Source organism: Coffea arabica, chromosome 4e (assembly GCF_036785885.1).
Source record: "Coffea arabica cultivar ET-39 chromosome 4e, Coffea Arabica ET-39 HiFi, whole genome shotgun sequence".
Classification (NCBI taxonomy): Eukaryota; Viridiplantae; Streptophyta; class Magnoliopsida; order Gentianales; family Rubiaceae; genus Coffea; species Coffea arabica.
The window spans coordinates 9,773,841-9,790,699 of NC_092317.1; positions in this window are offsets into that span (position 1 = coordinate 9,773,841).

The following is a 16,859-nucleotide window of genomic DNA, read 5'->3' on the forward strand; positions in this document are numbered from 1 at the left end:
ACTCTTTCCCATGAACATTTGCATTATTTTCAGGTATTGGAGGGACAACAAGATTTCTTTTTTCAATGAAGGAGGATTGTTGGGCAGGGGTCATGGTCATCATGAGACCATCTTCAATAAGCATGACATGCTGTTTGAGGTCTTCAAGCAGGGAGATGACTTCAGAATTGGATGCGAAGGACTTGCTGGCAGACTTTTTAGGATGAATGGTGAAGGGAGAGACATAGTCTGACTGATCACGAGGAGTCCTAGGAGTGACAAGGGTTTCATGAAGGTTTTTTCTTCTGGATTCAGCCACAGTCTCCTTATAGCACCAATGGCCATCAAAAAATCTTAAATTCTTTCTTTCAAAATAAGCTTTTGAGAAAACTGATGAAGCACTGTCTTTGGGATATTTTCCAGAAAAAGGTATTTCAAAATGTGCAAAGATAGGAGTCAGAAATCTGCCATAAGAGAGCTTCCTACGACTGTCAGTGCTAATTTTGAGCAGAAACTTGCACATTATAAAACCAAAGTCAATGCGAATTTTTTCAACAAAGCAGTAGAAAAGATAAAGTTCCATTTTATTTGCATCTGTTCTGTGGCCATCAGTTGGCACCAACAGATTCGAAATGATGGTGAAGATGATCAGATTTTGAGGACTGAGATCATCTAATCTTGGCTCAGCAGGAGTATTGAAGTGAGTTTGAAAATAGGTCATGAGTTTGGCAATGTAAAAATGATGGTAGGCAGAAGGAAATTTCTCATATGAAAAGAAATTTACAATTTTTCCTTTGAAACCAGATTCAATGCTAGTTTTCAGAATGGAATTCACAATGTCAGGAGTTAACGTGATGTCTATAGAGTTGACCCTAGAGATGAGTTCAGTGTGTGATTTACCCTTTCTAAGATTAGCAAAGAATTGATGAAGCATGTCAGGGTAAAAGACATTAGGAATGGTCAGAAGATGAGTCCATTTCTGGAATTCAAATAGTTTAATGACAGGTTCAAGATCAAGCTTACGAAATTCGTAGGGAATGATGAGCCTTTGGGTGATGAACCCTTTTTGAGAGACTAACTCAAATCTGTCTTTGGCTTCATCATCAATGAATTTTGGGAGAGGTGTGGGTTCTGTTATGGGCTGTGTTACTGGATCTTTCCCAGAATGTTTCCCTTTCGAAGTTTGTGTGGTAGATGCCCCAACATTCTGAGCCTCAGACCTTGTCCTTGGAGATTTCCTGATGGAGGGTTCAGGTGTTTGCTGATTCTCAGCAATGTTTCGTTCATTCTGCTGATCAACAGAGGGATCAGCAGATTGCTTTTTCTTGGATTAGGGAGTGCTCTTCCTCTTTGCAGTTCTCTTTCTTTTACCAGATGACCTTGTGACAGTTTCATCACCCTGGGTAGCCTGTTCTGGTTCATTATTTCCACCAATAATGTTCCCTTCAGAGTTCTGCCCTTCCAACTACTCATCAGATGATTCTGCAGTTGGAGTAACCAATTTTCTTTGGGCAGTTTGCTTCGCTTTACCACCACGGGTCACAATCTTCTTCTTAGGCGCCACAGGAGGTGGTTCCTCAATCTCAATGTTCTCATCTCTCAGCCTAAAGGACCGTCCGGCACTAGTAGATCCACCTCTGATTCTAACCATGATGCAATGTGGATGTGTTTTTGATGCAGAACGTGTTGTACAGAGGAAGAATGCAGTATGAGCAAGAATGAGAATGTACTTAAATGCCGCAGGGAGAGAATTATAAAAAGTTAGGGTTTCGGATGTGAATTGGGAACAATGGGGTAGTTGGGGGTTAGAAGTGATTTTTATGAGTGGTTAATGAGCAATAGGGGTGTAATGGAGTTGGTTGAGTCAATTTCTTGGAACTTGGTTTGATGAGAGAGGAATTTGAATTTCAAATATGAGAGGAAACTGAAAGGTTGCGTCCGAGACTATGGAAGATAATGAACTAGGAAGAATAGGTAACTGCCTTATAGTGCTCAAATTTTTGAGTGTCGGACGTCCGAAGGTATTGACGCGTCCGACACATCCGTCCGAACCAGAATTTTTCTGAAACTGATCGAAGAACATTGTCGGACGTCCGTTCCAATTCATCGGACGTCCGATAAGGATTGACCAAAAAACAAAACTTAGAATCTATTTTCTGAGACGCCCAGTTTTGTTCTCAGGAATACAAATTGATCCAGTGGAAGAGATTTTGTGAGGATATCAGCGATTTGTTCTTTAGAACAAACAAACTGGACACGGATTACCCCCTTTGAGACAAGATCGCGAATGAAATGATGCTTTATATCAATGTGCTTAGTCCTAGAGTGCTGAATGGGATTTTTTGTCAGATTAATTGCACTAGTGTTGTCACAGTACATAGGTACACATTCATACCCTAAACCAAAATCATTCAATGTGTTTTTCATCCATAGCAATTGAGCACAACAAGCACCAGCAGCAACATATTCAGCTTCAGTAGTGGACAATGAGATAGCATTTTGTTTTTTACTAAACCAAGATACCAAACAATTTTCAAGAAAGTTGCATATACCAGTAGTACTTTTTCTATCTATTTTACAACCACCGAAATCAGTATCAGAGAATCCATATAAAGGAAGTTCATGGCATTTTGGATACCATAAACCAAAGTTTAAGGTTCCTTTAAGATATCTAAAAATTCTTTTTACTGCATTCAAGTGTGATTCCTTTGGACAGGATTGAAATCGAGCACATAAGCATACAGCAAACATGATGTCAGGCCTACTGGCAGTTAAATAAAGTAAACTTCCAATCATACCTCTGTACTTCTTTTCCTTAACTTTCGTACCGTCCTCATCCTTGTCAAGTTTGGTAGAGGTGCACATAGGTGTTCCAACAGACTTTGAATCCTCCATTCCAAATCTTTTCAGCAGCTCTTTGGTGTATTTTGCTTGATTTATAAATGTTCCATCTTGGGTTTGAACCACTTGGAGTCCAAGGAAGAAGTTCAGTTCTCCCATCATGCTCATTTCAAATTCTTTTTACATGATGATGGAAAAGTCCTTGCACAAGTTCTCATTAGTAGCACTAAATATGATATCATCCACATATATTTGCACAATTAAAAGATCTCGTGAGCTTTGTTTTGTGAAGAGTGTAGTATCTACAATGCCCCTTTTGAAATCATTTTCAATCAAAAATCCACTCAGACGTTCATACCATGCTCTAGGAGCTTGCTTTAATCCGTATAAAGCTTTTGAGAGTTTAAAAACATGATCTGGATAAGATACATTTTCAAAGCCAGGAGGTTGGTCAACATAGACTTCTTGATCTATAAAATCATTTAAGAAAGCACTCTTAACATCCATCTGAAATAATTTAAAATTCTTGAAACATGCAAATGCTAGAAACATTCTTATGGACTCCAACCTAGCTACAGGTGCAAAGGACTCATCAAAGTCTATCCTCTCTTCTTGAGTGTATCCCTTAGCCACCAGCCTGGCCTTATTTCTAACAACCTCCCATTTATCATTCATTTTGTTTCTAAAAACCCACTTTGTGCCAATGATAGGATGATCTTGTGGTCTAGCAACCAGGGTCCAAACCTTGTTTCTTTCAAATTGGATTAACTCTTCTTCCATAGCTAAAATCTAGTGCTCATCATTCAATGCATCAACAACATTTTTAGGTTCAATATGTGATACTAAATCAAGATTATCTACTAGGTGTCTAGAAGAACGAGTTCCGACCTTTTCAGATGGATCACCAATTATAAGCTCCCTGGGATGGTTATGAACAAATTTCCAGGTTCTTGGTAGATCATTAGGAGTAGCGGTATCTCTGTCATTCACTTCTCCAGCTGGACTGTCTTGAGTATCAGCATCCTTTAAATCAGTTTCTGGTGAAACAGAGTCATGATCATTGATTGCTAACTTCTTTAGTTCATTTTGAACACCTGTATCATCATCTTCACCAAACTCATAGAAATGTCACCATTAGATTCATCAAATGTAATGTGTATCGCTTCCTCTATGATCAGTGTTCTACGATTATAAACTCTGAACCCTCTTTTGTTTTCACAATATCCCAAGAAAATTCCCTCATCAGATTTTTTGTCAAACTTTCCAAGATGTTCCTTGATATTCAAAATGAAACATTTACAACCAAATATTTTAAAGTAACCAACAACAGGTTTTTTGTCAAACATAAGCTCATAGGAGGTTTTGTTCAAAATTGGTCTTAGGAGAACTTTGTTCATGGTATAACAGGCTGTGTTTATGGTTTCAGCCCAAAAATATTTTAGTAAACTGCATTCACTGAGCATGGTTCTGGCAGCCTCTTGGAGAGTTCTATTTTTTCTTTCTACAACTCCATTTTGTTGGGGGACTCTAGCAATAGAGAATTCATGAGTAATGCCATTATGATCACAAAATTCTGGAAAACCACAGAACTTGAATTTTGTCCCATTATCACTTCTAATCCTAACAATTTTCAAGCCAAGCAGATTTTGCACTTTAGCAAACAATGAAGTAAAATTCTTAAAGGCACCATCTTTATGAGCAAGAAATAACACCCAAGTATATCTAGAGTAATCATCAACAATCACAAAATAATATCTCTTGCCACCAAGGCTTGCAGTTTGTGTAGGACCAAACAGGTCAAGGTGCAAAAGTTCAAGTGGTTTTGAAGTAGACACACATTTCTTGGATTTAAAAGATACCTTGACTTATTTTTCAAATTGGCAAGCATCACATATCCGGTCCTTTTCGAATTTGATTTTCGGGAGACCTCTAACAAGATCCTTTTTAGAGATTTCCTTCAGCAAATCCATGTTGAAGTGACACAATCTTCTATGCCATAACCATGGGTCCTCATTTGCTACTTTGAGATATTTGAGATAGGAGGAATCAATTTTTTCAAGAATAACTACATAGACATCATTAACCCTTTTTCCTTTGAAAATAATGTTGAACTTTGAGTCAAATATGAGACATTCAAGCTTTTTGAACAATACAAACAGATTCCTATCACACAGTTGGCTAACACTTAATAAATTGTAGCTCAGATTATCAACGAGAAGAACATTGTGGATAGAGGTTTTACCATTCTTACCAACATCACCAATACCAACAGTTTTGGCTTTGTTATCATCTCCAAACGTTACCTTTCCACTTGCTTTTTGCTTGAGTTTAACGAATTGTGATGCATCACCAGTCATATGTCTTGAACATCCACTATCAATGAACTATTTTGATTCTTCAGCAATGTTATCCTGATTCACCTACACACATAAACCCACAGGATAATACTTGGTACCCTTTACATGTTGGGTCCTTGAGAGTTAGTCTTATGTCTAACAATCCACATGCATCTCATGCCATTCCTCATGTTTTTCTTAACATAACAGTTGCTATTCATGTGACCAAATTGACAACAAAAATTGCATACTGACATTGAATCAATCAAATGAACAGGTTTAATGAATCTGACTTGCCTTCTCCTGTGGATTGCAAACTCATTGGCATTTTGATTCAGTCTTATTTGATGAGTATTAACATAAGGTTCAGTGTCATTCTTTTGAAGACGGTTCTGCTTTATATGATGTAACAAATGACATAAATCATCCATCCTTTTTCTTAAGCTACATTGCTCATTTCTGAGTATGTCACAGAAATTTTTCTTTTTGTAAAGTTCAGCAATCACATCAGTTTCAGTCCTTTTCAGGTTCTCATTTTCATGCTCAAGACGCTTGTTTTGTCGAAAAAGATTTGCATTATCTTGTATAAGAAAGCTAATTTTTTGCTTTAGTTCCTTGTTTTTAACATAGGATTCTTTCAGGCTGTTATGCATTTTTTCTAGAAAAGAATTAACATCATCATCAGATTCACTATCACTGTCGGTTTGAGAGTTGCATTGTGTTACCTCTTTATCTCCAATGACCATGAAAGCCACTTGAGCAGATTCCTCTTCTTCTTCAACTTCACCTTCTGAGTTGCAATCATTCCAGGTAATCTGGAAATTATTGAACTTTGGTTTTCGTTCAACCTTGTTCTCCTTCTTTTTCTTCATTGGACACTCATTCGCATAGTGTCCTGGTTGGCCACATTCAAAACACTTATCAGTCAACTTCTTGTTGAACTCCAGTTTCCCTCTGTTTCTGAAGTCATTAGACTGATTTGGTAAGGAATAGCTGGATCCGCCTTTCCTGAATCTTCTCTTGTTGAGAAATCTTTTGAAACCTCTTGTGATGAGTACAATATTACTGTCATCACCTTCCAAATCATTTTCATCCTGTGAGGCTGTTTCATCTTCGTCTTGTGAAGCTTTCAGAGCAATACTCTTTCTTACTTTGTGTCTTCTTCATCCTGCATCTTAGATTTCAGTTTCAGTTCGTAAGAAGTTAGAGAGTTAATCAGAGATTCAATGGATAAGGTATTTAGATCCTTGGCTTCCTCAATGGCAGTCACTTTGCTTTCCCAATCCTTTGATAGAGCATTCAGAATTTTTCTGTTCTTCTCACCTAGAGAGTACTCCTTCTCAAGCACCTCTAAATCCTTGATCAGATCATTGAATCTACAATACATTTTATCAATATTTTCATGAGACTCCATCTTAAAAGATTCATATTTAGTGACCAAAATGGATTTCTTTTGTTCTCTCACATTCTCGCTTCCCTCATGGATCTCTCTAAGTTTATCGCAAATTTCTTTTGCAGATCTGCAGCCTTTGATTCTAATAGACTCATTTGAGTCCAATGCACTGTATAGAACGTTCATGGTCTTGGCATTTAGAGTGAGATGAATTCTATCTTCAGCAGTCAGCTCACTTCTGGCCTTTTGTCTCGGCCTATGAGTAGTTTCATCAATAATAGTTGCATCATATGGACCTTCACTAACAATAAACCACAACTCAATATCAATAGATTGTAAGAATATAATCATCTTTTCCTTCCAGCTCACATAGTTTGATCCATTGAACATTGGAGGTCTAGTAACAGATTGTCCCTCAAAGAACATGGCATTGTTGGTTGTCATATCTACTCCCAAGTCGATTGAGCTTAATCTCTAGGAGACCAAGTTCTGATACCAATTGTAAGGATCGAAAACAACCTAAGAGCGGGGGTGAATTAGGTTTACAAAAAACAGCTAAGATATAGGTCACTTTTCTTCACGGCCTACTTTTCTTTTCTCAAAGACCACCCAATGGATCAGATTACACGAAAGCACAGGTATTCGTAAGATGAAGAGGAGAACAGTTTATATAGAAAAGCTGTAAATGAAAATAGTGAAACAAACCAGGCTTCAAGCTCTACTGGAGTTTGAACAGCACTTTTATATACTAGGTTACTTCAAGTTGAACAATCTTGCAACCAATATTCTGTGTACAAGGGAAGGATCACTTCCTTCTTGTCCCAACCTACACTTGGTCAAGCAAGGAAGTTTTACAAACAAACGAAAAACCCTCACAATGCTACACTATTGAAGAAGCTGTGTCACACTTGAAAAACTACAAGAGAATTGCACAGGCTAAGAATACAAATGTTCCTTTGGAGTATTCTAACACTTGAATCACTCACAATCTGATGTAGACTTGATGTGCAAAGTTATCCTGAGATGGTTGACTTTGTTCTTTTTATAGGAGACCAGAAAATTCTTCAATCAATACTGTCAACGGGTAGAAGGCAACTGAAGAGTCAACTAGCCGTTGGTGCTGTCGGACGTCCGATGTTCAGTTTTTATGCGTCCGAACGAGATCAATGAGTTCTGGAAGTTTTCTTGAATCTCTTAGGACGTCCGATCCCTGATCATCATGCGTTCGAGGGTAAGATGCACACTTGGAATTTTCCTCTTCAATTCCTTCGGACGGCCGATGTGTCCAGAGTGTTGCGTCCGAAGTGCAGCAACGCTTGTCGGACGTCCGATACTCAGGTGTTGAGCGTCCGATCGTGATCAGTAATTGTAGAAGTCCTGGCTTGTCTTCTTCAGACGTCCGAGTCTGAGTTCTTCACACGTCCGAAGATACTCAAAGAATGTCGGATGTTCGATACTCTCCTTTTGTGCGTCCGACAACTTTCTCAGCACTTTTCATCCTTTTTGATCTTCTTTTATTTGCTTTAAGTCCACAGACCTGTTTAGTGTTATTTCTGAAAAGGATCTCTACAAAGAGTATTAGTAACATCCATTTGTTTTGTAATCATCAAAAGATGTGAATTGAGATAAACAATCTCCCCCTTTTTGATGATGACAAAACATTTGGATCGAGTAAAAATATACGAGCTGGGATATAACAACTCCCCCTAACGAAGTGCATGAGTATTCAGGAAGAAACGCAACGCAACTCCCCCTGAAATTGACTCCCCCTAACTAGTTACTCTATACCATCAATGCTAATCCAATAGTTACTCTATACCATCAATGCTACCATCAATGCTAATCCAATTCTCCCCCTTTTTGTCATCACAAAAGTGAGTATCATTTTTGATACCAGCAGTATCAGATAACATCAGTATGATCCATCAGAAACATTATCAATAACACGCAATATCAGATAGTATCAGCAAAATCCATTCATGTTCAGCACAATTTGTGTCACCAACTTTAGCCGTATGATCCAAACTTCTAACCACTCCAACAGCCAAAATTTTGTTTGGATCAATCATGCTCCTTATTGTAACTTTATCCCTAACCTTGAAAATACCAATTTTACAAAGTTTGTGAAAATCTCACATAAGAGAGCAACTTCTAAACAGAAATTCATTACATGATACTATAAACCAGCCCAAATTTCAGTGGTTTAGCATTTCATTCCAATAATTGAAAAAGTAAAATCTAAACAATAAATTATTGCAAAAAATGTCTAGCATTCAAGTAATAAAATTGGAATATAGCTACAGCATTTCAAGTTAAATTTGAACAACAACAAAAACATATTAAGTAGTAGTTCCAATTAATGAACCTAAACTATAGTTATGGACTCAATTTATTATAACTGATCATAGGTCTTAGTACTTACCTAACATAAAATGCAGCTAATGAAGTTGGTCAAACCTTCTTCTTCTCCTCCTTGTATCCTCTTTATGCAGTAGATCCTCTATTGAACTTGATTATGTGCTATCTAGTCACCTAAGCTAAAAGGATAAAGAGGAAAAAAAAGATAGTCTAAAAAAAGAGCAGTGCTTGACAATCATAAAAGAACGGTGCATCTTTGTCTCAAAGATATAAGAATGATTGAAGTTTACTTACATCAGAAAATGAGATATACCATGAATGAGGGCAAACTAAGATTTGGTTTGACAGCTGTATTACTAAACTATATTGAATCTCTAAACCATTTTAGTAGAGCCACACATTCTAAATTTGATGAGTTTATTTGCTATACCATGCCATATTAGTTCTGCCACAAAATGGAGTTGGTTGAAAGTAAAGACATATTAGTGATGTAACATTTAAAACCTAAAGTATAGTAAGAACCAAAACAGGTGCTAGTTCCTAGTTTTTGAAGAGTTAAATTCAAAAAATTTCAATTTCTACTTCAATATGTCCATCTTCAACAACTATATATATCAATTCAGTTCCAAATCTTCTCACAACAGTACATAGAATCATACAATATCACTCTCCTGTAAGTATGTTATTGTACTTTATTAGTCTCTTGATGACTCTCTATCTTCCTAACAAAACAACAAAATCCAATAACAAGGAAGAACAAATAAACCAAATTCCAAGAGCTATCAAATAAACAATGAACAAAGCTGAAAATAAGATGCTTAAACTAGACTAATAAAGCTTAAACTCTATTTGGTTTCTTATCACAATCCGAATCCAAATCCAAGAACTTGATAATTACCAACCACTCAAGTATTGCCCAATATTGCCTTGTTTAGGAGCACATAATTTAAGCATCTTCAAGTTCAACCAGCAGTATTAAAACTAGTTAAACAACTATTCAAACCGAGTAGCTATATTTCGAAAGTTTCTTTCTGGCAAAACAGCAAACACATAGCAGACATCATTAGACTTCATGTTTTTGGCTAGAAAAGTATAACACTAAATGCTTGAAATCAGTCCAAACTCATGACAAATAGAATAACCCACTTAATATCAAAATTTCTAACCTAATTTTACAAGAAAAACTCAACAGAAAATTGAATCAAGAGACGGAAAAAATTAGGCACGAAAAGCAAATAACTTTCAAAAATCAAATGCAGACTAACCGTTTGTCTGCCAACACAATCTTGCCTTCCTCTACCCTTAAATGACATAATTATCACTAGCTTCAAATGCCCTAATTCCTCTTTGCAATCAAACCACGGATCCGAGAGTTACTTAGAGAGATAAAGAACGGTGCGATGAGACAAGGTGTGAGAGCATGAGAATGGATGTTGTGTATGATGATGCATAATTGGTTCTCTGGCTCGATTGGGATGATTGGTTCTGTTCGGAGAAAAATTGGGGGAGGAAAGAGTAGAGCTTGAGGGGTAGGTTCCAGAGAGAGGCTTACAAATTTTCCTGAAAAAAAAAGGCGCCTTAGTGGAGCGCCATTTTGTTTCAACATTTTCTTTTTTTTTTTTCAATCCATTTCTAACATTACGACATCGTTTTGGTGTCTCCTTTTCCTTTTTAATGACCATTCCTATTGCATGTCATATTAAGATTGTATTATGACATTTTGATAAAAGTGTCATAATAAGTATGTCACTAAAGACTATTTTTGTAGTAGTGTCGGCAGATTGACACAGCATTTGCCGACCATGCTGTGGTAAAGGACAGCCTAGGTCCAACTTCAACTAAGATTGCATTAGAGCTATTCTTCACCTCTTTATCAAGAAAACTTTGAGTCCCCAGATTTTCAGGCTCATATGTTTCTCCTAACACCCATTGAAGCACTGAGAGCTTCTCACTAGAAAGACTGGAATCGAGCCCGATATTGAAACAGTGTTCAGTTTTCAATCCAATTATTTGGTTTGATATTTTGGTCTGAATCGTTTTCAGAAGCTCACATGTGGCACTCTCTTGAATCAAAGGTACACGATAAAAATGAATAACCTTTTCGTGTCCTATCCCCTCAACCTCACTTAGTTTTTCATCAACTGAACTACCAACATTTCCTGAAACCACAGCTCTAACCTTTACTGGCAAATGGGATCTTAACCTAATACCCTTGTCATAATTTTTTCTCAAATGACTCTTTCCTTGGACTGTACCCCAAAGCAATCGATTTGTCCACCTTGGTGGATGTCTAGGCAAGATTAATTTTTGCCTACACGAACCCTGTAATAGTGATCAGAAAAAAACCAAAAAATAATCAATACCGTCCATTTTCCAAGTACTCTCACATAATAAAATAAGTATTTCACCATTGGAAAAAGTAAAAAGAAAGAAATATGAAGAAAATGCATACGTGCAGAAACTTTGATGCTGTAATATCCCAAGCAGAAGCAGCCATGAACTCAATCTGCAACAAATGAGACAAATAAACATGCATGAGCAAAAGAATGCACAACTATTCAGTGGGGGCGAGCTAACAACCATCACAAAAACAAATCTTGGAACCATCAAAATTTTGATCAAACCTCTGTAAATAGTATAATCTAAAAACTAAAACATGGAAATGGACTCATTTAAATTAAAAAAAAACCTCTACCAAAAGGTTCCATCACAAACTAGCAAGTCAGACCAAAAAAAATTATACCTTTCAGATTAAGAGACAGAGGCAGCTATTGTTGTACTTTGTAATGGCGGGTTCAAGAGGTGGCGATGGTGGCCAGTGAATTTGTCAAGGGGTGGTGTCGGCAGAAGGCCAGTGAATCTGCCAACGTTGAGGAGTAGTGGCGGGAGGAGAGGCTTTCCAGCGGTTTATATAGCTAGGGCTTTAAGGGCACTACACAATGCTCTTAATAGGGAGCGCAGTTCCCGTGGAATCCTAATCAGACTCTGCTCGTTCCCGCTTAAACCCTCGGTGAAACTGGCTTAAGCCCGACTACAGAGCCTATCCATATCTATATAGGGATATACCGCCAGTGAACCAAAGCACATTCTAACTCCCTTTGGCACAAAAGAAAGTCTGCTATCAAATCAAAATTGTGGAAAACTTCCGCTTGTGACGGACTTATTAATCATGTACTACTACGATTCTAACTAAAAACGGACAAGGATCCTTTTTCTAATACTAGGAGGCATGGGCCGCGCAACAATTTATCATGGATGCCCAAAAAAAAAATATAGTAGATATATCCTTTGGAAAATAAAAAGTCGACGGTTTTGGTTGTAATAAAGGATGCAATAAGAGAAATAAAAGAACCGACAACCAAAGGAAAGCGTAACGTTATAACAGAAAATAAAAATAAAAAATAGCCTATGCTACCACGGTACATCATTTTAGAGCTATTTGATCTAGTGGCAAAAACGCAAAAGGAAGTTTTACACATTATAGCAATAAATAAACTAAATGCGGAACCGATGATGCCACGGATACATGATTTCAAGGCCATTTGTTCCGAAGAACAAAATAGCTAGTGAAGTACGTGACTGAGGCATGAAGAAAAGAATTTCTCCCTCTCGAAGGCCATGATCAACAACAAAAGTGTTCCAGTTTTGATGAAATCTATTTTTTGTCATTCCAATGTTGTAAATCTTGTTTCCGCTTGTCAAGACTATAGATGGTGTCTTGGATTCATGTAATTTGTAAGTTACATAGCGGGGAATGTTCTGCCAAAAAAAAAAGCTGTAAGAATTAATAACTTATAATTTTAACAAGTATTGAACAAATAGGAAGCGTATATTGAGAAATATTTAAGTATACATGTATATATATACCATGGAGTACTTGAATTTGGAGGAAAAGATTTGATAGAAGGTATCTAATGCCATTAAATTGTGCGCAAAAAAGCGATTGATTGATGATGTGATTAATTTCAAATCTGATTGGTTACCAGCAAGACCTGTAATAGAAAAAAAACGCGTGAGAATGTGTATATTTTTGAAAGAGAAAGGTGTAGTAGGGGACTAAATAAATTTCCTTCTGAAGTGGATAATTTAGAAGAGATCATTGGAAGGTGTAATGTCCAGCGCGTGTAAACAAGCCTCTGATCAAACCCAAAAGCAAACATGTCATATATTAAAGTCCCTCTATTTCTCAAAAATATCATATCATTCTTGGCAATGTAGTTATTTGAGCAAAAAGTCGCCCATTCTCCTTCAAAATGACGGTTTATGATTTTTAAGTTCCATCGAGCTAAGCCATGCTGAACAACTATAGTCTATCCATGCTGAAAATGGTTGGATTCAAAAATATCATCGGGTATTTCCTGGAGAAGCAAAAAGATAGATTGGATAAACTGGAAAATAAAAGAAAAACAATAAATAAGTAGACAAGCTACTTGGCTTTCAATGTTTGTGCAGAATAGTACATAACACCATTGTTGTCCATAGGAAATTCTATAGCTTTTAGTTGTTTCTAGAAGCAAAATATAAAGATTAAGTATATTAGGTTACGGAGGAGTGGATAAATGGTCCAACAAAAATATTATTTAAAAGGAAAATTCTACCTATTTTTGCAAATGCTGATGAAGAGATGCGGGTGATATTTTGTAACCACTGATGAATTGATTCAAGCGAATATAAACATGGTTCACCCAGCGCTTGAAGGATCATAGGATAAGCTTCAAGGAAGTCATTTTTTGGATAGTATACCATGTTTCCTAAGCCTCTTTGTGCAGCAGTGGCTACATGAATCCTTCTACGATCAAATGTGCAAAGGTAAAATCGTATTTTGGTCTTTAGCTGAACTGATTCCCATTTTTTGAAAGGATTTTTTGGTTGATTCATTTCTATCCTCAGCAGATCAATGGCTAAGAGATAGGTAGATGTTTAACGTAATGTAGAAGGAGACGTACCCTTGTGCTTGGTTGGTTTTTCGGCAACTTGGAGCAAAGGGAAAAAGAAAGGTTTTTCGTCAAGAGTATAAATGGAAGCGTTGTTCCAGAGCATGTATAAAAAGGTGGTGAAATGTTAGGTAAACCAATTAAATGCAAAGGTAAGAGAACCGCTGGAAACAGTAAAGATGAAAGAAGTGAAATATAGGCTTCTTCGAAACACAGCTGTGCATTAAGCAATAGAACTGTTTTGCCTGTAATAAATGGGCTGACAGTATATAGGCTGAGAAATAACTGGTAGCTATCATGGTATCATGCTGAGTTGCTACATATTTGCAGTGGGAAACCAGAAAAATATTAACTGGAAGGTGCGTCAACGTGTAAGAAATAGCCAAAGATTAAAAAATGGTCTCCTTTGCAACAATTAAGACCGAACTGAATATTTTTATGCGTACAGTCTTCTCCCCCGCCAGAGAGAACTTGGCATCATACACAAAAGATAGTGCATATGGGTTAATAGAAAGAATAGTTAAGGGAAACAAAGCCAAGTGCTTGTAAATAAGAGAATAAAGGCTTAGAGATTTCTGGCAAAATGATGTTCTGCAATAAACAAAAGTACAGACACTACTATTTCGCCTGTTGAATGCACGGTCCCAAAACAAAAGAGCAGACATACTTGACTCAGAACAAAAGCATGCATAAAAGCACTCGATTAGCTGGCTGCATTGTTTTAGAAGAAAAGAGTAGACATAGTACGATCAGACAAGTTTTGTTTTTTTTGTGGCGCTTGGTTTATCATGCATTTCTTCAACTTGTGCTTCTTCGAACTGAGAGAATTTTGTATCAAGGCGAACTCTGACTTTTGATGTAGAACCAGCCTCATCTGAATAACAATTAACTCTAAACCATCAGTAAATATACCCAATAAAGATTCGGCATGAGACAAGACGCAACAATAACGAGAAGACCTAGTGTTAAAGCTCGCAGAGTATTGGTAGCGATTTCTATGGAATTAGGCAGGGCTCCCACTTCTCCAGCTTGTTAGAGGGACAATGTGTTGCCATCACTTTCGAAATAGTAGACAATTGTATAGCACTGGTGAGATGCCCCATCTCTACTATTTACTGGCTTTAACTGGACAATGAACATCTTTGACTGAAGATCATCATGAACCTTTTGTAGTGGCAACTCTATATTCTATAGCAAAAGGAAACAGAATAGTAATAAGGTATCTTAATTTCTTATAGCAGTCTTATCTACATTAGATAAGAATAAAAGTTAATTAGTTTGGTAATTCATATAGAGATTAAGAATATTTTGATAGAATTAAAAAGTTGAAAGGTGAGATTAGTTTCCTGGGTGAAGCTTTCTGCTTTTCATCACAGTGGTTGCAGGTGTAAGTAGTAGCAAAATTTGCCAATGTCATGTGATGGCATTTGGTACAAGCCATGTAATAGTATTTCTGGAAGATGTGTTGAAAGGATAACTTTGCTTTTAGCCACAAGAGCTGAGATATTTTTAAAAGACACATTCAAATTTTGAATGCATGAGACTGATGAATAATCTGTATAATACACCAAACAATCAAAGCAAGAGAAAGATATAAAAAAATATAGATAACCTTTTGAGTAGGAACAACATCAATAAGCGAAGTGATTTTTTGCTGCGACTGATAAAACATCTGAGGGCTGCGATTCGAAGTCATTTTATCCTGAACAAGATCAGCTAAGTATTTTTCATGCCTAACAGCCCTACAAAAAAATCAGAAAATAACATATGGGTGTTTAATATAGCGGCGATTAGTTGTAAGATGTAAGAAAAACAAATTGCTGAGGAGAAGATACCAATGTTTGAGCTTGGCATCTCTGATTGGTGGATTAACAAGAATGGCTGCGTCTTTTTTAGTTGACAAAACGATCCCTAGTTTTTTGATATTATTAAGCTCAAGACGAACATAGGCACAAAGCATGAGGAAAAGCTAATAAACATACTTAGCAATAGTAACACTAACCATCATATGTAACAACTTTAAGTCTGCGACATACGACAACAGGAAACTTATCCTTCTACTGAAGGATCGATTTTCCTTCGTTTTCGATGAATTCGTTCCAGAGAGATAGTACAACAGGATTCATTATATGCATAAGGAGAGTAAAAAAAGGAACAATTATTACTGCAATAAAAGCTGATGCTATAACAACAACGGAAATATAATTCATGACAAACAGATTTGTAGAAGAAGACAATGCTTAACTCTTCATTGACAAGCACAAATCTCTGCACTGACGAGTCACCAGAATCCTTATGGACTGGAATGATAGAGGATGCATTAACAACAACGCCAATGACATCTACATCAGGAGGAAAAAATTGTTAATCAGCGTCTCTTGAGATCCATATAAATATAATATAAAGGAGAATGCGCATTCGACTGACCAACAGTTTCAGTTGTAGAGTCTGCATAACGGCAAAGATCTTTATATTCTGTAAAACTGAATCAAAACGGCAACACACCAGAACCATCCTCATTAACTTCTTCAACAACTGTGTCGGTCCCTATAACCCACTGAAGTTTAAGATGATCAATCCGAAACTTTTCAGCAATAGGCCTAACATCTGCATTAGAGATATGATATTTTTTGTATAGCCTCAGCTTTGGACCCATTTTTTCTATGGCATAATTAAAAAGTATCCCCTGAACTTTAGACCCCTACAAAAGAGAGACCAGTGTGAAGGATTTAACAAAAAGATAAGAAAAGTAAATAAGGAAAAGCAGTGAATGGCATTAGAAACAAAAAAGCAAAAAGTATATAGTATACATTAACTGCTGGAAAGTTTCTATAGTGATTGGCGTTAGTATCATAAGGCTACCTTTGAGTCAGCAAGTATGAATTTTTGGTACTTGGTTGGAGTAGACAACGAAGACCCAACATTCATTTTTTGTTGGACAGTTACTATAGATGTCCATGACTTCATTCCAGGCTTTATATCATCAATAAACAAAACATCACCCATGTTGCATTAAAG